The sequence below is a fragment of the Pteropus medius genome, unplaced genomic scaffold (genome assembly GCF_902729225.1).
Source record: "Pteropus medius unplaced genomic scaffold, Ma_sr-lr_union100, whole genome shotgun sequence".
Classification (NCBI taxonomy): Eukaryota; Metazoa; Chordata; class Mammalia; order Chiroptera; family Pteropodidae; genus Pteropus; species Pteropus medius.
The window spans coordinates 2,839,574-2,865,424 of record NW_024340849.1 but is presented as its reverse complement, the minus strand read 5'-3'; the positions used below and the strand labels follow the sequence as shown (position 1 = coordinate 2,865,424).

Here is a 25,851-nt window from a genome sequence, read left to right as displayed (position 1 = left end):
CATCCAGATGCCAGAATTGCCTGTTTGGCATTCTTGTCAGTTTAGATTAATAACAATTAACAGCTTTATTGAGATACGTTTTACAGAACATGTTCACCTCGCTAAAGTGTCCAATTCATTAGCTTCTAGTATGTTTAGAGATTGTGACGTCATCACTGCAGTCTAATTTTAGAACATTTTCATCATCCCTCAAAGACACCTAATAACAGATATGATTTCTGTTGACAACATTATTGCTACATGGAAGTAAGTACTTACCATAAAAATTAGTTTTTCTCACCAAAGTGTTTATTGTGTTTTGATGATAACTAACAAAAATTTAGATTCAGACCCTTAGCTGAACTCATATGTAAGTTCTCAATTTTTAAATATTTAATACAACACTTAATATTTAATTTTTGGTAATTTAAAATATATTCTTGTTTTCTCACATCTCATGGAATGCGGAAGAGCACAAATAGAAAAATGTGCTGTTGGATTAATGTAATCTCTTTGTTTTGTCTTTTGTCTTATTGTCTTCCCCAAGAATTTTAATTTGTTTATTCATCCTTTAAGCCAAGCATTTTAATGGGTATGTATATATTTATTTAATTTGTTGAAATTAAGCTTCAAAGTTGACTTCAAAGTTGGCGACGCATTTCCGAATAGTAAAATCATAATTTCAATAATCGTATACTTTTTTCTTCATCTATTTAAATTAAGGTATAATTTCCATTTAGTAAACATTCACTGTGTTTTGTGTACCGTTCTATGAAGCTTGATAAACTTGTGTCGCCCTGGGACCTCCACCACAGTCAAGACGCAAGCCGCTCCCTTACGTTTCCCCCACGCCGCTTGTCCTCACCTCCCCTCCTCACCGGGCCCCCCAAACCACTGATCCCTCACCTGCCCCTCCAGTTTGTCTTTTCCAGAGTCTCATCTGATGGAGTCCTGCCTTCCGAGTCTGGTGTCTTTCACTTAGTGTAAAGCAGTGGTTCGCGGCTGGGGTGTGTTCGCTCCACAGGGGACATTTGGCAAAGTCCGGTGGCAGTTTTGGTTGTCACAGTCGGGTGGGGAAGGCGGTGAAGTGCTACTGGCATGTAGTGGGTCGGCGTTAGGGACGCCGGTACACTTCCTGCAGTGCCTTGGACAGCTCCCGCGGGAATGCCATACCTGGCGCAACACGGCCGTGGGGGTGAGGCCGAGAAACCCCGTTACAGCGCATTGGAAAGCCGCCCGTGTTGCTGCGTGCGCAGTGGTTCATCGCTTTTCATGTCTGAGGTTCGGCTGTACCACAGTTTGCGTAGACGTTCCCAAGTTGAAGGCTATTTGGATTGTTTCCAGTTTGGGGAGATGATGAACAAAGCCCGTAGAAACCTCATCCCTGTAAATACCTAGAAATGGGATTGTGAGGTCCCGTGGTGTGTGTTTAATTTTATAAGGAACTGCTAAACTTTTCCAAAGTGGGTTTACCATGTTACATTACCACTAGAATGTATGAAAATTCCAGTCGCTCCTGTCCTATCCGCACTTTGTCTTGTCGGATTTTTTATTTCAGCCAGTCCTCCCGGGTCTGCGGTGGTATCTCACTGTGGTTTGACTTTGCGTTTCCCTTATGACCGATTATGTTCAGCTTTTTTTAAGTGCTTATTCGCTGTTAGTACTCTTCTTTGGTGAAGTGTTAGATCTTTTGTCCAATTATTTAAATTGGGTTGTTAACTTTCTTATTGAATTTTAAGGCATATATTCTGGACATAGGTCATTTTCAAATATGTATTTTGTACATATTTCTCCCAGTCGAGGTCTGTGTTTGCCTTCTCTTCCCAATTTCATTTAAAGAGCAAAAATTCTCAATCTTGCTGAAGTCCAATATATAATTTTTCTTTTTGGGTTTGTGATTTTAATTTTGTATCTAAAAACTCATGGCCAAACTCCAAGGTCATGCAGATTTTCTCTTATTTTTTTTTTTTTTAATAGAAAGTTTTTGTAGACGTTTCAGGTTTTACATTAAGATCAGTCCATTTTGAGTTAATATTTTTTAACATGTGGGATCTGACTTTTGTTTTTGTTTTTGCATATGTGCATTTTGAGTCTATAGAACAGTTCAGAGAGAATTGCCATCGTAACAATATTGAATCTTCCAATCCACGAATGCTGTATAAAAGCCTCGTTTAGTTAAGCTTTTTATGTTCTTTCTTTCTTTCTTTCTTTCTTTCTTTTTTTTAACGCCTACAGCACCCAGTCTTCCTAGGTGGTCTCCCATCCAAGTACTAACCAGGCCCGATCCTGCTTAGCTTCTGCGATCCGACGGGATCAGGCATTTTCAGGGCGGCGTGGCCGCAGACAGGCCTTTTATTTCTTTCATCGGCATTTTGTGGTTTGCACATCTCACACGTATTTTGTTAGGTTTATTTAGAAGCATTTGACTTTTCTTCATTCCATTTTAAATGGTGCTTAAAAAATTAATTTCCACTGGTTATGTAGAAATACACGTCAAGCGACCTGCGTACGCGCATGGATTTGTAAACCATACTATACGTTTGTAAACTAGCTGAGCGTCTGATGGCATATCATTGCTCTTGTTAGCTTGCACAGAGTCACTGAATTGTCATCTCATCCCCTTGCGTTGTGGATGCAGTCACTGAGAGTCGGACCAGGTAAGTGACTGCTTAAGGTTTTTGACCAGTTAGTGAAGCAACAGGCCAAGTCTCCTAAGCCCACTCCTCGTGCTTTATAAACTCAGCGTTTTGTGTTTGTGTGTTAGGGGTTGTGGTATGATGTTGGACAGATCTCCAGGCAGTGTTGCCATTTAATCAGATCACATGCGTTGTCATTTCCGGCGTGATCTGAGAGCATTGAAAGCTTCCGCCTCAGGATTTCCTTTCTACTTTTTTGCCTCAGGAGCTGAAGTTGCCCATGTCAGAAAGGAAAATATCTCACAAAGGAAGCATAAGTCATTATGTTGTTCTGACCTTAATATTCTTTAGTTTTTCAGAGATGTGGTATTTGTAGGCTGTGATGGCAGATAACAGCTGGGGGCTTGAGAGATAGGGCAGGACAGGTCCAGGCGTAAGTGGGCCCAGGTGGGGTGCTGCCATGGTGGGAACCTCGTCCAGATGTCATCGTGAGCGCGCTGGGCACCAAGCTGTGAGAGCAGTATAGTGAAATGGAGAGAGAGACACCAAAAGGACACAGCGCTGCAAACCTCACCTGGCTCCATGATATTTTTGCTCGCGTGCCTCTGAAAAACAAGCTCTTTGCTTGTCAGACACTTGTGGTGTATCTTTGTCAATAGAACTATGGATTAATTATGCCGAAATAAAGAAAGGTTCCCGTGTGTAATGGTAGAAACAGTTTCCTTGTTACGTTATTTTGCCTGCCTTTTTTTATGAGACGTGTTAGATACCATAGACCCTTAATAAAGGACCACTGGATGACTAATCCATTTTACAAAGAAACATGTATAAAATAAACAAGGTTAGAGAAATGTAATTAACTCCATATCTTCAGGTCATAAAGGAAAATGATGCTAAAATAATCAATACTGCCCATCTTATTAGAAATAAATGAGAAAATAATTTAGGAGAATGTTATCCAGTGTGAAGTTTTATTTAGTGTTCGTAATTTTTGCCATGAAATTTAAAACATGGCCTTTTAGCCATTAGGGTATTTGATTGTGAAAATAAGAAAGAACGTTAGGGAAAGAATCTATCTAGGGAAAGATTTGCAGTGTTTGTAATATTTTCCTTAGCAGTCGTAAAAATGAGACACACTATAAAGTCACAGTAAAATTTGTAGAACAAAATGTCTTCCCAAATTTGGACACGTTTCCATTTATTTTGTTAGTATGAGAGCAGTGTAGTTTCTGCATCTGAACACGCATACATAGCAATATGTCTCGTTTTCATTTTTGTTTAGTTCAAAATACTTTTCAGTCTTTCCTTGTGATTTCCTCTTTCTCTCCTAGATTAGTTAGAAGCATGTTGGTTTCCCAGGTATTTGTGGATACTTTTCCCAGATATTTGTGGATACTTTTGTGGATATCTTAATTTCATTGTGAGAACATACTCTGTACGATTGAATCCTATTAAATTTATGGAGATGTCTTTTATGGCCTGTATGATTTATTTTGGTAAATGTACAACATGTACTTGAAAAGAATGTGATTTTTCCGTTGCTGGGTGGAGTAAATTCTATAAATAAAAATTAGGTCAAGTTGGTTGATAGTGTCATCTTCTCTCACTGGGAGAGAATTGTTAGTCTCCCACTATTGTGGATTTATGTGTTATTCCCTTGAATTATATCCAATTTTACACCATATTTTTAAAAGCTCTGTTATTAGGTGCATCTATATTTAGGATCGTTATATTTTCTTGTTGAATTGATCCTTTCATAAAAAAGTTTTTGAGAATGTCTTTCTTGTGTTTGTTAATACTCCTTGTCTTGAAATATTTTTTTTTTCTGTTAATATAACCACTCCAGCTGTCTTACGCTTAGTGTTAGCATGTATATATTTCTCCATTTTTTTTGCTTGGCATTTTTTTGTATACTTGGCATTTTTGGTCCGACAATGTCTTTCTTAACTAAAATCTGCTATCTTACTCTGTCTCGTTTATTTGTTGCTCCTTTTTCCTGCTCTTTTCTCGTTTTGGATTGAGTATTTTTTTAGGGTTCCATTTGCTCAGCACTCTTGGTTTATTGGCTGAACCTCTTTGCTTTATTATTTTACTGTTTGCTCCACAGTTTACACCATGTATCTTTAAGTTCCAATACTATTAAATTACTTTGTGTGAAATGTAATTACCTTACAATAGTATGTTTTCATTCACTGCTTAGTTTCTTTTTTGTTATTGTCATACATTTTATTTTTATATGCATAAAAAATGCCACAAATCTTTGCAGATAATTTTCATTTAAATAAATTAAACATTGAAATAAAATCTTATATATGCCCACATTTACTATTTTTGGTATTCTTGATTCATTTGTTTAGATCCACATTTCTAACTGGTATAATTTCCTTTCTTCCTGAAGAACTTCCTTTAATTTTTGTGTGTGTGTGTGCGCCTTCTGGTGATTAATTTTCTCCCCTTTTGTTTGTCTGAAAATCATTATTTTGTCTTCGTTTTTGAAGGGAAGTTTTCTTAGATACAGAATGCTAGGTTGAGAGTTTTAATTTCTTTAAATCTATCCTATCAGTTTCTATTCTCTAGTTTTTTCTGATGAGAAATTTTTTTGTTCCTCTTGATTATTATTTTGTCCCTTTTAAGATTTTTCTTTTTCTTTTTTCAGAAATTATATTTTCTTGTACCTTTATGTGCTTGCTTTTGTACTAACCCTGCATAAAATATGTGAATTGTTGAATTTCTTTGATCTGTGGATGGATTATTTTTTCAAAATTGGGAAATTTAGGTCATTATTTCTTCAAATTTTTTTTCTGTTTTCTCCCTTACTCATTCTACCCACCTGCAATCCTTCGTGCTTGGCATTTCAATTATACATATGTTAGTCTGATATTGTCGCCCAGATTACTGAGTCTGTGCTTTTTCTTTCCATTTTATTTTTCTTTCCATTTTATTTTCATCTTCCAGTCTCATTTTAAAAAATGTTTTGTTTTTTTTTTTAAGTTCAATTGCATATTTATAGTAGCCGTTTTAAGAATATGCTTGCTACTTCCATCACTGTGTGGTCCATGGGTTTGTCTCTGTGACTTACTTATGCTCGTTGTGAGTAATTTTTTGTTGTTTCTTCGCATGTTTAGTAAGTTTTGACTAGATGTTGAGTGTTGTGACTGGTGGTGTTTTGTGATTCATTTCTGACAATCATCCAAGTCACTAGAGAATAATTTTGACCCTTTGGAGGTTTGTTTTTTAAGTCACTTAGGGTGATTCTGGAGGAGACCTAACCCTGGGTGTTTCACCCAATGTTAAGATAACGTCCTTTTTTTTTTTTTTTTGGCTCTTCCGGATGCTTCGGTTGCTTGAAGGAAACTCATCACTCTGGCTGGTCAGAACTTGAAGATTTCTGTACTTAATGTGATTGCTGGGAATTGTTTAGCCTATAGCACCCTTTTTGCTTTTTTCTCCCTGGCCTTAAGGAATTTCAGCTATTTCCTTGGGCAGCTCCCTTTTCTTTGCTTCTCTGAACATCAAGATCCATCTTTCTCCTTTAGTGAGTGATACCCTGTGCTCTGAGTCCCTACGCTGTGGCCTTAAAGTTGATTCTTGGCATAGCTCCAAATCTCCTTTGTTTCTCTTTTCTGGGGTCACAGTTCTATTTTCCTATTGTCTAGTTTTTGAAAATAGTTGTTTGCTATAATTTGTCCAATTATTTAGTTGTTTACAATGGGCCCTGGTTACTACATTATGGCTGGAAGCTTAACTGTTTACTTGTAATTTTTGAACTTATTTTAGTCTGAATATTTATTTGATAATCAAAAGCAAGTATTTTAAGATACTTTAGAGTTATACAGTTCTTCTTGATAATGTTTCATATGTTCTTCTAAAAAATGTATAACGTTGATAGACCCTTATTTTTATTTTATAGTAGATGAAACTGAGATAGTTAAGGAAACTGTAGGAGTTTGGTTTCTGCTCTACAGAGCACACCTAATTTCTTTTTGAGATTGTTATTTTACTTTTTTAAAAAGAAGTTGTAGAAATCTGAGTCAGAGGTAACTCGCCGTCTTGAGCCACTGTTGATTTCCTTTGCCATACTCGTCAGGTTGCTTATAAGGATTGCCCCGGGATGGTAGATATGCAAGAGTTAAAAAAAACTTTAGATGTTGATAGATGTTGCAGAAATGAGCTTATTTGCCTATCAGCCATGCCGTTTCTGTTTGGGGGAATCCCCCATTCCTAGGTGGATGAGTGCCCTGCTTCCTTCTTGTGGGAGGCCAGGTGCAAGCATGTGACCTGGGGTGAGTGCTCAAGATGCAGAGCAGTGGTGGCGGTGTCCTGGCTCAGGTGTACCCTTTAAAAGACAATTTTTGTGCTTCCTGAGTCTTTACTCTTCCAAGTGTCTTTGCTCCAGCTCATTTCCAAGCTGGGTCCTCTGCTCTCATTCTCTTCCGTCTCTTCTCTTTCCTCCCTCTCTTTCTCTCTTTCTTTCTTTCTTTCTTTACAGCACTTGATACCTTTTTTTTCCCCTGCTCAACATATCCCAATTTGCTTTCTGTTGCTCGAACCTTAGAACCCTGTGTGGCAGAAGGAATGTCTGACTCGGAACTGGGATCAATATTTGTTTAGTCATATATGCTTATTAGGTTTCTTTTAGCTTTCACAAAAACATATTAATTCTTCCCCTCCCTTCCCTATGGTTTTGTGCTAATAAGCATGTTTATCTTTCTTCAGCTGGCACTTGGTTTCCAAATTCATGAAACAGAGATGATGATTTTTGGTATCTACTTTGCTGGCCTATTTTACAGACACGTAGGATAAAATCTCTGAGCGTGTATGTGCATGTGTTTGCGTGGATGCGTGCGCATGTATAAAATATGTGAATGTAGCGTAGTATTATTTTAATGGGGATGGCAGGATTGTCCTTCACTTAGAATTTCCTGCACTTCTCAGTTTTCAGTGGGGTTATTTGGCGTTAACAGCACCTGCTCTGCTAGATCGCTATTTCTTTGTTTTCCCGGGGAAGTCGAGTGCTCGCGAGAGTGAATGAAAGGACGATCGGTCCAGGCACCATGAGCACAGAAATCCTTACTGTGCTCTGTAGCCAGGCAGGTCTGCCCACAGGACAGGGACCTGGGCGGGACGGGCTGCTCAGGGAGGGGGACGTGTTTGTCATGTGTAGCCAGCTTTGCTCGCCTTTTACTTTGGCAAGTGTTTTAATGAATTGCCTCCTTTAAAAAATAATTTATTTTTTTGTTCTTCTACATAACATGATCAGATAAATTCAGATCACGAACAGATGCGTCATGGGGAACACGAACGATCCTGTCCTCCAGAGGACACCACCCCAGTGTCACCCGTGGTCCTCTTTGACAGGGGTGTCATGCACGCTATAACTGATGCTGAAAATGTTCCTTAGGAGAAGATTGGAACGATATGAGTGTGACTCCGTCCCGCGTGGTCCCTCTAGTATAGCTCTGCTCACAACTGAAACCACTTATCTGAAAGGCCTCCATGGTGCTTTGCTCAGCGGGAGAGAGCGGACCAGCGTGGAGGAGGGCCGCGTGTCTGTGCGTGCCTGCATGCCGTGACCCCGTCCACACTGGCAGAGCTGGGGACAGGTTCTGGGGTGCTGTGACAGTAGCGACACGGAACCACGTATGTCCCGTGTGTTCTTGTCTCCTGGTAAGGACAGCAGCCACAGTCGTACCTGGTCTCCAGGTGATTCGGAGGTGGGGCATGGTGTTAACGAGCATTCTTCACAGACTCATTTTGCTCGTTTCCCTTTATCACCATTCTCTTCTCATTTCATCACGTTGAGGCTATAACGCATAAAAAAACAAATAAAGGCTCAGTTTAAAATTAGATTGAATAAAATAACCTACAAAAGTTTATTAAAATAGGCTCTAACGTTTTTTAAGAAGGTCTGCGGATGATGAGACGTTACGCTCCGCTAATGGCTGCTGCTTTGGGTAGCTGCGTCGTCAGTGGCAGCTGGTAGGAGAGCCTGCAGCAGAGCGCCGACTGGAATAATAACTTTAAAACTGAATGGGTCTCCATCCACTCTCGGAAGTTGACGTGGAAGTTAGCATTTTCCTCATCAGCTTCTTGGATCCTTCTCTGTTCTCATTAGCTTTTTTATTTTCTAGTAGGTGGGCAATGTTGTATATTCTCTGCTCCTGTGAGGAGCATACGTATCCTTTGCCTCATACGCCGATATGGGACCCCATGGTTTTCATAGGAAAATAAAATACAAATTAGCTTTTAATACGGAGTATGATAGCCCAAAAAAGTTCATTATTTTCAACTAAAATCCGAGAGAATTCTATGTGGAGGAAGTGATTTGGTTGTACTTTTGTATTCAGGTCTTTAGTTTTTAAAGCATTGTCTTTGAGCTTAAATTATTTAAATATTAATGCTAAATGAAAGTGGCTGTTAGTTTTTTAGAATATAAACTGTTATGATTGTTTTCATATTTGAGGCCATAGAGAAGTCATATAATACATGGCACTGCCATATATTTATGCCCTAGAATTGTTTTATATATATCATATTTCATGGCTAACATTTAAGCAGAAAGCCATCTTGAGAGAAAAAAAACTACTTAATTAAAAATTAAACGATGAATTAAAACTTAAATTATGCAAAACTAATAAGCTACATTACCAAGACCAACAATTAATACACTACAATATATTCAGGAAAGATGCTAACATTTTAACATTTGTTTTATGTTAGAATTGCAATTCGCAGTGTATGCTGTTTTGGAACATTTATTTTGAAGAGCTCAGCATGTCTGAATTAAGGCATAAATCAATGGTCTAAGATTTTTAATCGTTATAGAATTTATCATGGATCAAAATCCTTGATAATACAAACAGCTGCAGAGGAAAAGAATCCAATTGTTTTCTAGTCAGTGCCAACATCATATCAGCATATTTGATTACATTTATTCCTTCCAGTGTGCAGGTCAACAGTGCAGAAATGCATTTAATTGACAGAGTCCTAAAGCGGTCTATTATTTTGTTTGATAGATTAGTTTTCCTTTGTTCATGCATAATGGATGCAGGACCACAGTGATGACAATTGCTACGGTTTTGAACTTCAGAAACTTTACATAAATGGATATTAAGGAAAACTAGGGAATTTTAAACCTAAGAAAATATGAGCCGTTTAAAAAATTTATGTTGTAGTTCAACGAAAGCAGACCTTTAACTGTCTTCCATTTTAAGTGCGCTGGGTGCATCGGCACCAGACTGCGAACCAGCGCAGCCGAACGCACCGTTTGCCTCTCGCCTTGTTCACATCGAGCTGCGTGCGTGACGCCCGGGTGTGTCAGACCCAGCGGGCTGCAGTGTTTGGACGGAGTTCCCCGTACGGCGCGTCCCTGACGATTCGTCCGTTCGTCTGGTCGTCGTGCCGTAAACGTTATCGTGTGTCCCGTGTCAGGCACTTGCGAGGCACCTAGCGACAGAGCACAGGAAGACTTTGAACTTTTGCTTCAAGACTGTCCAGTTTTCGTGCAGAAAGACACAAACCGGTAATATAAAATAGTTCAGCAAGTTCATTCCAGGGTTTCACGCGGCCACCTGATCGGCGGTGGGGACCGTAAGTCGGGAACGGGTGGCTTACGGGTCTCTGAGTGCGTTGTCTGTTCTCCCCTCTCGTGTCCCGGCACAGACAGGCCAGCAGGTGATAAACGCAGCGCTTTGAGACTTTCCACTTCCACGGCTAAAGGTCTGGGGAAAGCTGGGGTTCCCCGTCCTGGGTCGGGCGCCCGCTGGACCGCCATGTGCTCTGCGTAACGAGCCTCCCGTCGCGGCCTCTCGGCCCTGCCTCGTTCCTTCCTCTGCCTTGCCTCACGCAGGGTTTTGCGGAATCACCGCTTCATCAGTTTTTGGTGTTGTGGCACTGGCCACGGTTAAAATGCATTTGGGCCCCACCCCACGTGGGCTGACACCGGTACCGCAGCACACAGTAAGCTCAGGTACGGACCCCCCTCCGTGGAAGCGAGCGACTGAGCCAGGGGCCCAGGGACGTCGCTGCCGTGCACGCCTCGGGTCGTGCAGGCTGGTCTTTATCTCGCTGTCGTGACAGCTTTTGTCGATGACATAAGTTAAATGTGTTATTTAACAAAACAGCGAGGGGCATGCAGAGCACTGCGTGACAGGCGGGGGAGCTTACAGCAGCTAGCGATACCTGTGCCGTGTCTCAGGAGTTTGGGGCAGTTCTGAGAATTTTAAAATGTGCCCCGTTGCCCACACGGAGGTGAGCACGTTCATTGTTGGCAAAGGAGTGGAGATGGAAATAGTCACGTCCCAGTCGGAGGCCGGAAGGGTGCTCCCGTCCGAGCTTTGTGGGGAGTGCTCATGCCCAGCGTGCCGGCTTTGGGCTTCAACGTGCTAGATTCGGACACATCTAAGCTGGCGTTTTTGGTTTCTTTAGGTGGGTTTGTGCGGAATACTTTTCTATTTTACGTGAGTGTTTTTACAGTTAAAATGTTAAGAGGTATACGGAATCATTTAGAATAACAGATTTCAGGAGTGCAACACAAATTTTCTAACGCATTAGTACACTTATTTAATTGAAAGGCTGGAGATTAGCTTGTGAGAACTGGTTCTCTTGAGAGAAGATTATGTGCATACACGCCTCTTGACAAAGTTGCTCCGGAAACATGTGTTTGTGTTTATTTAAATTATTTATTTCCACAGCCGTTTCCCAAACAATTAGTGCCGTGTTTCCATAGCAGAATAGCAGAACTATTGTTATCATGCTTGAATGAAACGGATGCCAAATATGTCACAGTGTTTAATTCACGTATACTTTACAATCCATTTTCTAAGGATACTTTTATAGTAAAATATGGTTCATCGAGTGGGAAATAGTTCGTTCTACTTTGCAACGTTTACTAATTTACTGTCCCTTTTTTTCTAAACCCCCAACTCATGTGCAAAGTAAGTTTTTGGATGAATTCTGTAGTACTCCTAAGTTTCAAGTCTTTCACTTTCTTGAGAGAAATGTTCTAGATGAAACTCTCTAATTAGTTTACCACAGGTGACTTCCGTGCCGCCACATACGTGGCATTTTCTTTAGGTCAAGGTTGTCCGTGTCACTGTCTGAGATGGCAGAAGACCGCCTTGCCGGTGGTTTCGGTGAGGCACATCAGAAGCCCTACAGTGTTCTTCAGTTCCTTCCAGCAAGGGCAGATTGAGATAATTTCATTATCTGAGTTTTGCTGGTCCTCTCTTCAATTCTTTGTCTTCTAAGCCTTACTTAGCGCTACCCCCGTCCCCGAGACTGTTTTAAGGTCGTTCTTTTCAACTTTGCCTCCATTCTTCAGAACGGTTAGCTTTTTCTGTGCTGAGAGAGGGGACATTCTTCAGAACGGTTAGCTTTTTCTGTGCTAGCGTACGGTGACAGGGAGAGTCATTTTAGGAAAGGGGAGCAGTGCCCCTGAGACCACGTGTAATTGTTTTCCGCTTTGGATTTTAACCTTTAGCATCTTAAAGGTGAAATTACTGGTTTGCTTCTGGAACCTGTTATTTTTTCCATTAAGATTCATCTTTCAAAGTTTAAAATATATTTTTTGGGATTCTAACGTAGATGCCGTGCCTGAATCGCGTCCCTCCAGAATTTATGTATTCAAGCGCTGACCCCCGGTGTGACTGTGTTTGGGTACCAGGTGGTAAGGAGTTAAGATGCCATTCGAGCATAGTGGGGCCCCGATCTGGTAGGCTTAGCATCCCTATGAAAGGCACCTGAGAGCTCCTGTCACGCGCTCTCTCTCTCAAACCCGCACAAGCTCTCTGCCACGTGAAAGCACAGTGAGAAGGTGCCATCTATAAGCTGGCAGGAGGATTCACACCAGAACTCGACCGTGCTTGCACCCCGATCTCGGACTTACCTCCAGAACTGTGACAGTACTGTCTGCTTTAAGCCACCCAGTCTGTGATGCTGTACTGTATAGCAGCCCGAGCCAACGGAGACAGCAGACAGTCACACAAGTGCCATTCGGCACGAAAACCAGCCTGCTCCTCCTTCAGTCAGTTTGACCAGCTCACCAAAACAAAAAGACGGTTATTGCAAGTAATGAGATTACTTATTGCAAAGATCAGCCACTCTGTGATACTTTTATTTTCCCGTACGTGCTGTTCTCTTGCTACCTATGGACGTAGCTCCAGATCGAGTTTCACTGTGATTCATGGTATGTGTGTATATCACGCGTAGACAAGTGCACGCGTCCTAAGTGCACGGATTGATGAATTTTCGTAAAACGAGTATACCCACGTAACTAGCACCTGCATCAAGAAACAGAACAGTACCAAAAGCCTCCTCTGGCCCGTTCCTCCCCACGGCCACCTGGATGGTAACTAACACTGCTAACTTTTCAGTAACGGCATTGACTTCGGCATTGACCTCGGCTGTTTCTTCATCTGCATGGTGTCTGATTTGAACCAATCTTCAACATGACTCTGATTTCTCCTCTATTAAAAATTTTTTTTTTTCATTCATTCTGGTTTCTTTTATATTGTTGGTCTTTGACTTGTTACTAATTTAGTCTACCCCCACCCCCACACACATCTTGTTTACTGCATTGTGGAGAGAGAAGACTATTTTACAGATTTAGGAAATAGATTTCATAAGCCCCTATAAATAAATAAAAATGGCTGCATCAGCTTTATTTTGTAAATCTGGAAATTCAAACTTGAAAGTGGAGTTCGTGGCTTAATTTGCTTGTGTTCTAGCGTGGTGTGCACACAGCCCTCGGTGGTGTGCCGTTTCAGCCACGTTACTACAGCAAATGTATCTATAAAGGAGATACGCCTGTAATACCCCGTTTTGAATGCCCCTCTAATGAGGTATTAGAGCAGAGGTGGTGTTGCATTTGGGGAGGGCTGCCGATTAAATGCAGCTGGCATATTATTACATTGCTTTTTCAGTTGACATCAACTTTCCACCAGCTCAAGTGTGAAGAAGGATTTTTAGCTCTGAGTTTAGATAAGAAATGAGAAAGGTGCTTTTGTCTTATTTTTGCCTGGGTCAGTTTTTCCTATTAAATGACATCACTGATATTTTCAGTGGAAGTTACTCCCAAATTATAACTTAATAGGCAAGTACTTCATCTTTTATACAACAGTTCAAGAATATTCAGATTTATAAAGTGAGATAAATATGTATTATTGTTCATCTTTTAAAGGCAATAAACATATATTACAATATTATCAATATGACTCTTAGTATAGATATTTTGTTGAATCTTTTATAAAGTAGTAAATCCTCTGCTTGAAGTGGAAAAAGACTAAAGAAAAGTAGATTCTTTTTGAAAATCTAAAGTGAGATCGATTTATTCTTGATTTACATTGTTTCTAATGTATATAAATTAGTATTATATATTTGTTAGATGGTTTGTCAGTCCGAAGCAGAATGACCTATACATACGCTTATTTATATATAAATACATATTATATTTGCACTTAAACACACAAATGCTACATGCATGCACACACACAGACATACATAGATCCATGCGTGGATATGTTACATGAATTGGCCGTACTAGATTGCTAACAGGCATTGATTTTTACAGAATATGGTAATGTTTTGGTAATAAAATCATCAACGAGTTATGTTACTATGACTTGTCCTGCTGATAAACGATGTACTAACAAATATCCCCAAGCTGCCTGCAAACATACTCTGATGTCGATTAATTAATCAGTTAATACTCGTAGGTGTTGTGAGATTCAATACAAGGCAGATTTGGGTGCTAGATGTCAATTTGCTCGGTTTCTTTAGATGTTTGAAATGATTGTGTTTTTATTGGCCCTGCGCAGAGAGCTCTTTTCTGTACCATTGCATCCAGTCCAGACGTGCCGTTAGGCAGGATGCCCTTCGGCACAGTTGACATCGTGAAAGTGAACTGGAGGGGCGGGTCTCTCTTTCGCGGTCCTGGGTATGGCTGCAGCTCGCAGGGGTGCTGAGCACGATGCAGGCCTGGCGTCACGGCCAGAGGGACCCAGAGACTGTTGTTAGTTAGGTAACCTTTTCCTAGTGGGCCACCTCTGCGAGGTTTCCAGGTCCATGAAATGATGGACTTTTAATTCTTTTTAGAAATATATTATTCCCAATTCTTTAACATAAAACAGTGTTGGCATCATTTACCGTGACAACTCTTTGTCAGTCACAAGTTTGCATTTTCTTGCTCAGATGAAGCCATTATGCTGCTCGCATTAACAACTTTAGTGTAGTGTTCAGATGCACTGTGGAGAGAGAAGACTATTTTACAGATTTAGGAAATAGATTTCATAAGCCCCTGTAAATAAACAAAAGAAGAACCCTGCACTAAGAATCTTGTTTTTCTGAGAGGAAGGGTGGGGAAGGGATGGCTACTGACAAGGGACTACTGACTTGCAGACACACTCATCCAGTCATTTGTTGTGCCTTTGACCCTAGTAGCAAACGTGGTAGAAATGTGTTTTTTTGATAGCAGGCTTTTTTCTTTTTATAACGATTCTGGTTTTCCTTATTTCACGTAGACTCCAGTTGATTAGAAGATTGAGTCTTCCCTAGTCGCAGTTTAGTATCCTCTGATATCATTGCATTTAATGTTAGAAATACATTCTGGTTACGTTATGTCGTATTGAGTTAGTTTCTCAGGAGTTTTATAGAGGATCGGACAATAGTGATGTTTATGGTGTTTAGACTTGAGAAAAGTATTACTTTGTTTTTGTCAACTCAGAAAGTCTGACTTGTCAATAAGGTACCCTGAATTAAGCTCGGGAAAGATAGGTTTCTGCTCCAGTCTCTTGGAAGTGGGTGAGTGGAGACTGTTGAGGTCCCGAGGCTGCCTGTGATGTCGTGGGGAATAAGAACTGTGAGGGATCAGTGGTGGCACAGGAGCCACGTACTTGCCACCTCTGATTCAGTTGAGTAGGAGGCCCTTTGAAACCACAACGGAAAATCCTCAATTGCCCAGACGCTCTTCATTCTGTGACAGCACCTTGAATTTATTAAATGCCTTAAAAACCGTCTTTAGATGGAGTATATATGATTATCCTGGTTAAAGTCTTGCACATATTTTCCACACCTATAGCCCTACAAATATATATTGGTAGATTAAAGACCCTAGGTTTGAATCTAGGTTAATTTTTAAATTATTTTCTCTATAGTTTGCCCTATTTTGATTATGGTTTGTTTTATGAGTAACCATATCTAATAGTGTAGCAAAACTCAGAATTCATTTATGTTTTGAAATTGTATTTTTTTGTCCTTTATTACTGATTAAATAAGACAGGAGTATGTTTAAAAATTAATAGCTGTGTCTTGTAAATAGAAAGCAAACAAATACTGGACATTTTTGACAATATGAAAATTAAAAGAAATAGGTTAAATAAGGTCTTGATGTGAGACGTGAACTTTCTGTTGCAGGTGAGAACAAACTATGCATATAAAACAGAAAACTGTAGTTACTATTTATAGATCAAAGAGTAGTTTACTTTGTGTTGCTGGGCCTCTGTTGGCACTGATGTGTCTGTGAGCCAGAGTCCTTGCCAGCTACCGGGAATCGTGTTCTTTCCCTTCTCAGGCAACGGTTAGGGCTGCTGGAGAACCGAGCGCCGGTATATTCTGTCTCTCCTCCCATCCCCCGGGGCCTCAGGTGTGTGTCACTCGGTGCAACGTGGCCGATCGCAATCCTGGGTGCTTTGGGCTATGTTGTTAGTGGCAGTGTGTTTTTAAATGAGTTGGGTAAAAATGAAGATTCTACTGCAAAAATTCTGTAATATTGGATTGTTATAGAATTTTTATGCTTACGGGATTTGTTTGTGGACTTAGATTTATGACGTCATCGTCTCTTGCCTCCTAGCTCAGTGTTTTTCCTGCTGTTCTGGACTCCTCTGTCGTCTTCCTCAAAACTTTCACTTTGGAGAAATCGCAGGAATTGCCCGTGTTATTTTCACGAGGAGAGGATGTGTTCCTCATGTAAATATCCGTAATATACTCTCAGGATTAACTGTGACTGGCCATGATGGGCCTCCAGCCCCGCCGGGTGGGGTGACCCACGTCCCCCGGATCTGGGCCAGCCGTCAGGAAGTTGTTTATTCACTAATCAGCATGCTCATTTGTTCATTTGTTCGTCCATCCCCCCGTACACATTGACGTAGAACCTAAGACGTCCCAGGCGTGGGGTTCAGCTCTGTGTCCACAACTGGCCACGTCCTTACTCTGAGGGAGTCTGCTTCCTAGTTCCGGAGATTTAGGAAAATCAACAACAAAACCGATGTGAGGGATGGTGTTAGGGTAACCCCTTTGGAGAAGCATAAGTTGGGGAGAAGGGGTTGAGCGTGATTGGGGTGGGGTGGTGGTGATTTTATTTTGGGTAGAGCGATTCCTGACCCTTGTCCCCGCAAGGCCTGTGGGGACACCGAGCCCGAGCCCGCCCGAGCCTGCAGCAGCCGGCTCTGCAGGGGGACCGCGTTGTCGCGTGCAGCTGCGTCTCCCCGGCCGTGCGGCGGCCGCGGTGCCTGTTACCAGCCCGCCCCTGCCGCTCGGTGGGGCTCGCTAGCGGGAGTTGTCCAGTGCGTGTTAAATTTTCAGTCACCTTAAAATACGTCGGTATTCTAAGAAGTCGATGGCTGTCGCTTTGTTGTGGGGGACTTCTTGTCCCTTCGGAATCGTCTGGTGCCCTGTTTCGTATCGGTCATGCAGTTACCGGTCTCGGCGCTGTCGTCCGTTACTCTGACCTCTTCCTCCCGCGGGAGCTGCCGTCTGGGGGTGGATGGCACCCCTGCCCATCAGCGTCGCCCGCACCTGGCCGGGCTGCCACCTGGAAGGCATTCCACCAGTATTTGTTGGACGAATTCCTCATTATTTTAGCGACGCGCAAATAGTAATAACAAGTTACTCAAATGTTACAAAATAGTGTAAGTCGACATTTATCGGCAAAACCTTTCTAGTAAAACACGTTGAAGCGTAGATGCCACGTCTGTTTTCCCCGCACAGTCTCTGTTCCAGCTGTGAACTGGTTTCCTGTTCGCTGCGTCTTTGTCGTGCGTGCTGATGTCTGCGAGTGCCGAGAGAAACAACAAAAACAAGAAATTAAAAAGTCCCACACTAAGTGCTGTCTGCTTACATTTTTCAGTGACGTTTGTGCAAGTGTGTTCAGTGGCGGAGTTACTGGTTTTGGTCGTTTGGCACAGCAATCGATGAAATCTGTGTGCTAACAAATGGCTAGCAAAGAGAAACTTTCACACCGCACGCAGGCCTCTCACGTGTAGTCGTTCGGCTGACTGTAGGTCTGTGTGGGCGTCACACGTCACACGTCACACGTTGGCACGGAGGGGTTTACTTCGTGCTCCTTCCCAGCCATCCTGTGAGCTGCTGCACGTTACGGCGGGTGCTCTTCCTTGGGCGTGCCCTTGTGTGCTCGGCGACGCAGCCTGCTCCTAACTTGATCCTGACTTTGGGTCGGGGTAACTCTGTGCTTTCAAGTAGGCAGGAAGCGCGTTGCTTTGGTGTATTCCTAGGAGCAGGAAGAGGTCAGAACCGTGGCCAGTCCGCTCCCCGCCTGCTGACCTTTTTCCTTTGGGCCCCCCTGATCAGTTTTGAAAGCAGAGCTGGTTGCAGCCCTTTCTGGGGGAGCCCGCCTGGTCTGATGGCAGGTTCAGATCATGCCCAGAAGTGTCTTCTCATGCTTGCTTCGTATGTTCTGCCAGCTTGCTGTATGGCTGCCACAACAGTCACCCTGCGCGTGGCTTGATTGGTGAGGATTTACATGTGTGCTAATTAGAGTGGAATAAATGATTGGCTGCTTGCTGCATTGCCATAAAGGGTGCCCAGATGTACACACTACATGAACATAATGTGCCCAGGCATGGCACATCAAAGTTTGTCAGCTGCATTACCTCAGCAGGCTTAGGGCCTGTCGCAGAGAATTTGCTGATAATCGTCCCCTATGATTTAGTGTCTTACTTGGTGAAAGTGAAAGACCTCAAAATAATTTCTTGGCAACAGAATTTTTGATCCTTCAGGAAAATAACAAAATATGCTTACACTTAACTGGGAATAATGAATAGATGGCTTTAAGCGATGTATATTCAAAAGATGATTTCTTATATTTTGAAATATTTTCCAGTAAAACAAATAAAATATCAAGTAAATTGGCATAATTGGATAGATTGAATTTTTTAACATTGCATAAACATCCGTACTTTGGGTTGAATTAAGCCATGAGAAAACCACCCATGCATACATTTGATGAGAGATGTAGCACAGAATGATTTAATTTAAATTCCCCAAATACATTTTTCTAAAACTTAAACTTTACTGTGTATAAAATGTCTATATATATTAAAAAATCCATAATATATCTTCTTTGTAAATGTACAGTTAATATTCAGAATTCCCTTGTGTTGCATTTGTGTACAAAATCTGTGATATCTGGCTACTTTGACAAGTAATCCTGTAGTTACATGTTCATAATATCGATAATGTATTAACGTACGATGATTAAACGGTCAAGCTGCCACATGAAAGTTACGAGCGGGAGCATTTTCCCAGCACAGCTAGGCAGGAACAAAGCCTGCCCGTTTACAGATGGCGTCACTCAATCCCTGCTCCAAGATGTTACTCCAAGATGTTAGCCCGATAGCATTGATTCTTAGCTTTGATACTGGGCTGCACTTGAACGGCCCAGTACAGTTCAGTGATAAGGTTAAGTTAATTACTGTGTCTGTGCTATCCAGCTTTCACGCGATTACTGCTGAGGAAGAGTTTGATGCCTTTTGCTTTAATTAAGCAAAAGGGAATGAACAGTTATAATTGGGTTTTGAAATAATCCTGTCACTATCGATAGTGTGTTCCCTCCAATGTTGTTGCATGTGCTTCTGGAGGCAGAATTCTGTGACGGGAATGAAGATTTTCCATTTTTGTCTACGTATTACGTTATCATTAATGCAGGTTTATGAGTAGTTCAGATAGTAGATTTTAAAAGAGTTTTGACCCGGAAAAGCCTTTTTGTAAAAACTTCGATTCAGGAAGATGATGATGATTTTGTTTGTTCATATAAATATACTGAGATGTAACTTTCAGTGAAATTTTGTGCTTCTACATTCGTGATACATTTTTAACCCAGTTTTCGATTAAGACAGATGAATTTTAACTTTAGAAAGATTACCGTAATATTTAAGCTTTCATGATTTTTGTACATCATGTCTATTTAATTGATTTGACTAATCCTGCAGAGTTCATACAAATTAATAGAAAAATGAAAATGAAGGAATGCTGTAAACTTCTCTAGTGTAGTGTGAGGCTTCTAATTTTCTTTTTTTTCTCTTGTAGGAGTATTGATTTTTGTTTTAATATTTTCAATTAAAATTCTAATTAATTCATATTTTTCTTATTTTTGAGCAAGAACGTATAATTATACTTTTCTTCATTGTTTTTCTAATGGGCATACTTGAAATATGTGAATACTGTCATTTGGGAAAACGTTATGTTTTCATTGAATTTAGGTTTTTCACCTCTAAATTGGAACTATTCCTCTTCTGACAGCTATTCAGAAATTATGAATCCTGCCCTCCTGGGCTGCTGCAGCTGTACACCTAATAATTGTGGGATTGTCAGCCTCGCCTCTCTTCTCTACGTGTTACTGAAAAATTTGATTTAATGTTTCTGTAAATGTTCCTCACAGTGATACTAGTCAAACGAGAGAGTAAGAATGCTTTTTAAGCATTAAAGAGCGGTAAGTTTTAGGAATTGATTCTTATTAGCTAATGCATGTTTACTGATGTTCGCTAGCTCACAGGTTGACAGTCACAATGAGTTAATTATTTCCTCTGACTTTTGCCCTCTACATTTTAAGTAAGTACAGTGAACCTGAGTGGAGAATGGGAAAACAGTCTCTGAAAAGAAAGGTTACAGCAGTCAAACATAGTCTGCGTAAGAAGGGATAGCCGTAAGTAAAATGCTCATGATAAAGAGTTTTATGAGATAAGCGTCCTATTTTATCTAATGTCCTGTCAGAATGAGACGACAGTTTAAAATGAATGAAGAGTCCTCTCTCTCCATTCTCCACGGATAACAGTTCGTGGAGAAGGGCACAGAACTTCAGAATTAAATTTAGATTTTAATTAGTAGCCGGTCGTAATCTTGGTTGTGTGGTTGGCAGAATAAGACAGTCCTTTTTCACCTCATTCTCCCCAATACGAGAGCTGTCCCGGGGCCTGGTTTCACTCTGTGGCAGTGGAGAGTTAGGGTTCCAGTGGGGTTTAAGTGGCAGTCACCTTCCCTTACCGTAGGGAGGCCGTGCTGGGCCGCCTGGCTGGGCCAGTGTCATCACACACATCCTTGTATGTGGGAGGGGAGGGGATGGGAAGAGGAGGTCATGGTGATACCGTGTGAGAAGGACTTGACCGCTGTTGCTGGCTTTGATGGTGGAGAAGGGGGCCATGAGCCACTGAATGTGGGTGGCCTTTAGAAGCTGGAAAGGGCAAGACAAGGAATTCTCTCCTAGAGCTTCCAGAAGGAGCACAGCCCTGCTGACATTTGGAGTTTGGCTCAGTGATCCCTGGGATGGACGTATGGCTACAGATCTGTAAGATGATAACTTGGCGTTTTAAGCCACTAAAGTTGTTGTACTTTGTTACAGCCACCCTCGTACGGTTATATAGTCTAAAGCAAAGGTATGCATTGAGGTTTATTTTAATGTAAAACATTATATTAGTGTTTATTTATTTATTTATTTATTTTTATTTAACACCTCAGAAGAACCCTGGTGCTTCGGCCCTGGTGTGCGTTACATGTGTGTCTTGGCCGTTGCAGGGGTTAGTGCTCTGAGGCCATGTACTGGACACCTTTAAGGTGCAGGTATTAGGGAGGCAGTGTAGTCTGAGTTATAAGTCTTGGGTTTATGTTCCAGCCTCTAGTTAAAGGAAAATAACCCGAGTTTCTTCATTTCAAAGTGGAAAAGTAATGTATTGTGAGTAATTGATGAGAAAATGTATGTGTGTGGCTTACAAACTATAAAGTGCTATCTCGGCACACGTTATTATTAAGGTTGTTATGCCATCTTTTTCCAGCTCTAATACACAAAACACAAGATCTCTGCACAGTAGTGATTTGGAACTAGGAATGCTGTCCGTTCCGTGGAGCTGGCCGAAACTCACCTCGCTGCCATATTGGTTCTGCCTTGTCTTTGCTTGAAAAACCAGACAGAGGTGCTTCCTTCTTTCTTTGTAGGCCCATTTATAAGATCGATGTAGAATGGGGGTCCAGTTAGTTTGCGTTTCCCCAAATTAAATTGCCACTGTTTTTTATTCTTGTGAAACATGTTAAGCTTAAAGAAAACAATTATTTTCCATTACTTAAGTTCCTAAAATGTTTTATCTAATAACTAATAGTTATTAGTTTTAATGACTTGAGTGGTTGTACGGGGCACAAAAAGGGATCCATCCCAGTCCCTGCCGTCGCAGTCCTCAGGATGACCAGCAGCCAGCCCCAAGGTGCCGGCTGTGACAGGGCGTGCGTCAGTGTGAGGGGCGCACGGCCGGGTAACCAGGGGTCAGGACACGGAGGCGCTGAAAACCCGTGGGAATTTACTGTGGGGCTACGGGGAAGGGGGACATTTCAGGCAAAGGAGAGCGTGTTGGGGCTGTCAGCTCTCCCACTCCGGTTTAGCGTCGGCTTAACCGTGGAGGCCCCGTTAGAGGAGGCTGTCCCCGTGGAGCCAGGGGGACCGAGCTGGAGGCTGGAGCCCGTGAAGGTTCGGTGTGAGCCGGTGGGAGTGGAGGACGTGTGGGGGGAGGGACCGGTGAGGTCAGAGGCCTGGCCTTTGGATGCGGGGCTGGGGGTCTTGCTCGTGCAGGCAGGTTTGGGAGAGGAGAGCGGGGTGAACTCGTTTTTGGTAGGGTCGGGGGTCGGATGCCTGTGGGTCATCCGGAAGGAGATGCTGAGGTTGGAAGGAGGGTGGGGACTGGAGTGTAGGTGGTGAGTCCCTGGCCGGTGGGAGCTGCCTGGGGAGCACGCGGGGTACAGGAGACCGGTGAGGACAGGACGCTCAGGCTGGGTGGGGCAGGGACATGGAAATACCTGGGGCCTGAGCAGGGATGTCTGAACTATTTGTCATTCCCTGTGAAGTAAGCAGGGGTCAGGACATGGAGGAGCTGGCGGGACAGATCCCTGCCGGGTCCACGACTGCACTTGGCCTCTGAGCTTCGCGTCCCCTCACTCCACACGGTGTTTGAGTCGGTCCCCTCTCAGCTCACTCGTACATGTGCGGTGGCGAGTCTCATATCTGACTGCACATTGGGAAAAAGCACACGAGGGATTTGAAATAAGAGATCTCCAAGACTCTCAAAAGTCTAGGACACTTGATTGAATTAAGTCTTGAATACACATTGAATTAACACCTTCATAAACCCCTTTAGTTTAGGGAACATGTTACACATTAAAAAATCAATACCATTATATCTCTATTAAAGTCCTGAGGAAAACTTATTAAATTTATTAGAGCATTTTAACATCTTACATTTCTTTTATATAATACAGTGAAAATGTACATTTTATTGGTATTATGTTATTAAAACATAGCTTCGGTTAAATTTTAAGTCACTAAGTAATAGAGTTTTTTTTTTTAAAAAACAAGATATATTAAATAGTTATTTTTTAGATTATCTCCTCCAGTAAGCAAATTTGATTTAGGCATTTGAAAACTTGGCTCAGGTTGTTTTATCCTGATACATTAACATTAATCATAAAATAACTCCTTTGGCTTTAATATAGGAGACATTTATTAAATGTCCTCCTACTCTCTTTCAATGAATAAGACAAAGCATAATAGCTCCCAAATTTTGTATATATGTACAAAGATAGTATATTATGAGGAATAGCTTGTGTTTTAACAATGCACGATTTCCTACTGTTTTATTACTATTGGCTATATGACAGAGACGGTCATTGCAAATATTTTAAATTTAGAACAATTTACGCCCTGCAGATAAATTATTGTGCAGTAGTCATTTCTTTCTAAATGACAGTTAATGGACTTCTTCGAATGCTATGCTTAGCATACCATAGCAGAACTAAAAGTAATGATCAAAAGACTGAGGTTAGTATGTGACACTTCCTAAAAGACCTAAAATAATTTGGAATTGTATGTTAGCATTCAGAAAACATAGTCATGCCTCAGCGTATTAGACCGTGTATATATTTCAGCTGAGGTGGTGAATTTTACTTTAGGACATATTATAGAAAAGCTTTTTGGAAAGTTAACTTCCTCTCATCAGCTGAAGTCTTTTAAAAATGAGGTTGATTAGTTTATTATAAAGAATATTTTCTTGCCTCTTTTTAATAATATAGAATAGTCATAAGCAGTAGCTTCATTTATTGCTGGAAAAAGTGTAATTGCAAAAATTAACTTGTCATACACCACAGCTCAGCAAAGTAACTTTCTTATAAGTCCATGGTCACAGTATGTTTTTGCAATTCAGCATCTGGCTCTGTGGGGTACTGATGGCTTCTATGAAGAAAAGTACCAGGGTGAGCAATTAAATGCAGAATGACAGCATAAAATATGATCATTATGGTTACACAAAAGACACATTTATGAATTTTGCAGATAACTGTCATTTTTCGACTCATATTTTCTCTTGCTTTGTTAGCTTAATAATTTTAGTGCAACTTATTTTTTTCTTCTAAAAAGTGAACATGCCATTTTTATTACCCTGGTATTTGTTTACACATCTTTTTTGTTTGTCAGATTTGAAGAGGAATGATAACTCTTATTCTTTTGGCGCAATACTTTCGACTTTATTTTAAAATTTAAAAATATAAAAAATTATATAGCATTCGTGTTATGTTTCTTATGATTATTAGTGTTTTCTCCTGTGTGGATTGAATGACATTCGCCATCTGATAACAAGGCTTGCAGTAGTTTCCATGCAATATCGGGTACTGTTTTGACGTGCTTTTTTTTTTTTTGCAGCATGAGCTCTTTGACATGAGCAGTCAGATGGCATGTGTGTGGAAGGTCGTTACATTTTCCTGGCTTTCAGTTGCAGTGTGTATTCTTTACACGGTGGAACTGCTGGGCGTTGTAGGGAGTCGCTCTGGGGGGCTGTTTGCCCGTGACATTTGGCGTGCCTGTCGTGCCTGTCCTGCGATGTGCCGTCTCTGGCCCTCGGCAGCCCTGCCTGCTTGCCAGCCTTACCTCTCCCTGCTCCTTGGACGGAGACCTTCGGGTTAGCCCGTTAGCTTTGCGGTTTATCTCTCGGATCCTGCCGCCCTGTTTTGTTGTAGTGGTAGCAGCCCTGTTTCCTGGAATACTTTTTTAACCACTGGGTTAAATTCCCCCTGAACCCGAAGGTGTGGTTCGAACTCTAGGATTCGGTGAAGACTTTCTAACCCCAGCTGTCAACAGGAACTTCTTTCTTTGTCCTCCCGTGACATATTTTGGGTATCTGTTATTGTTACCAAAATGTGCCTTGCAGACAAAACATAGCTTATGTCTTTTTACCCACTTTAAAAAGTCACATTTACTGAAATCCTGTAACATGCTGGGTTTTGTGCTGGGCCCTGGGATACTGTGGTGAAAGCGTTTACAGCCGGGCGGCCTTGTCTGTGGCGGCTGCGTCCCAAGACCCCCGTGGACGCTCCAAACGGCGGGCAGGCCGAACCCTGCGTGTCCTGTGTTCTTTCCTACACGCACGTGCCCGGGGTGTGGCGTGGCTTATAAATTAGGGGCGAGAGAAAGTAACGGCAATTAGTGATGATGCACGGGACAGTTACAACCACGTGCTGTCGTAAAAGCCCCGTGAACGCGGTCCTCCGCCCCCAAGTGTCTTAGCGTCCCGCACTCGCCCTTCTCGTGGCGACCACGCCGCACCCGCGTGGCAGGCGGGGCAGGTGGCGCCCGGGCCGGCCACGCGGCCTCCGAGCGCGCACAGCGGGACCGGCTGCCCGGGCGACGGCCGCGGCGGGCCAGGCACGCCGTGGCTGCGGGACTCATGGCTTCGGACCGCGGTCAGCCGAGGGTAACGGCAGCCGTGGCACGTGAGACCGCAGCTGGGGGGGCGGGTGGGGGGGACCCCGTGTGAAGTCAGCCGCCCCGTCCGTGACAGTCCTAGGGGAAGGTCGTGTCCACGAGTGTCCCTGTGCGGTCCAGCTTTTGGGGGACGAGCTGGCGAGGATTTCTGCAGCTCATCGCTGGCCAGCAGACATGGCCTGGGAGCCACGCACGTGCCGATTTTAGCGTTCCTGC

The 25,851-nt window shown here is 42.1% G+C and overlaps 1 protein-coding gene and 1 pseudogene across 5 annotated transcripts in view; one reads left to right on the top strand and one right to left on the bottom strand.

Moving 5' to 3' along the window:
- The window catches only part of ZNF407 (zinc finger protein 407), a 372,930-nt gene that overhangs the window by 73,528 nt on the left and 273,551 nt on the right, over window positions 1-25,851 (top strand). The gene's annotated exons all lie outside the window — the stretch shown is intronic.
- LOC120589727 (uncharacterized) lies at window positions 2,206-2,324 on the bottom strand (annotated as a pseudogene).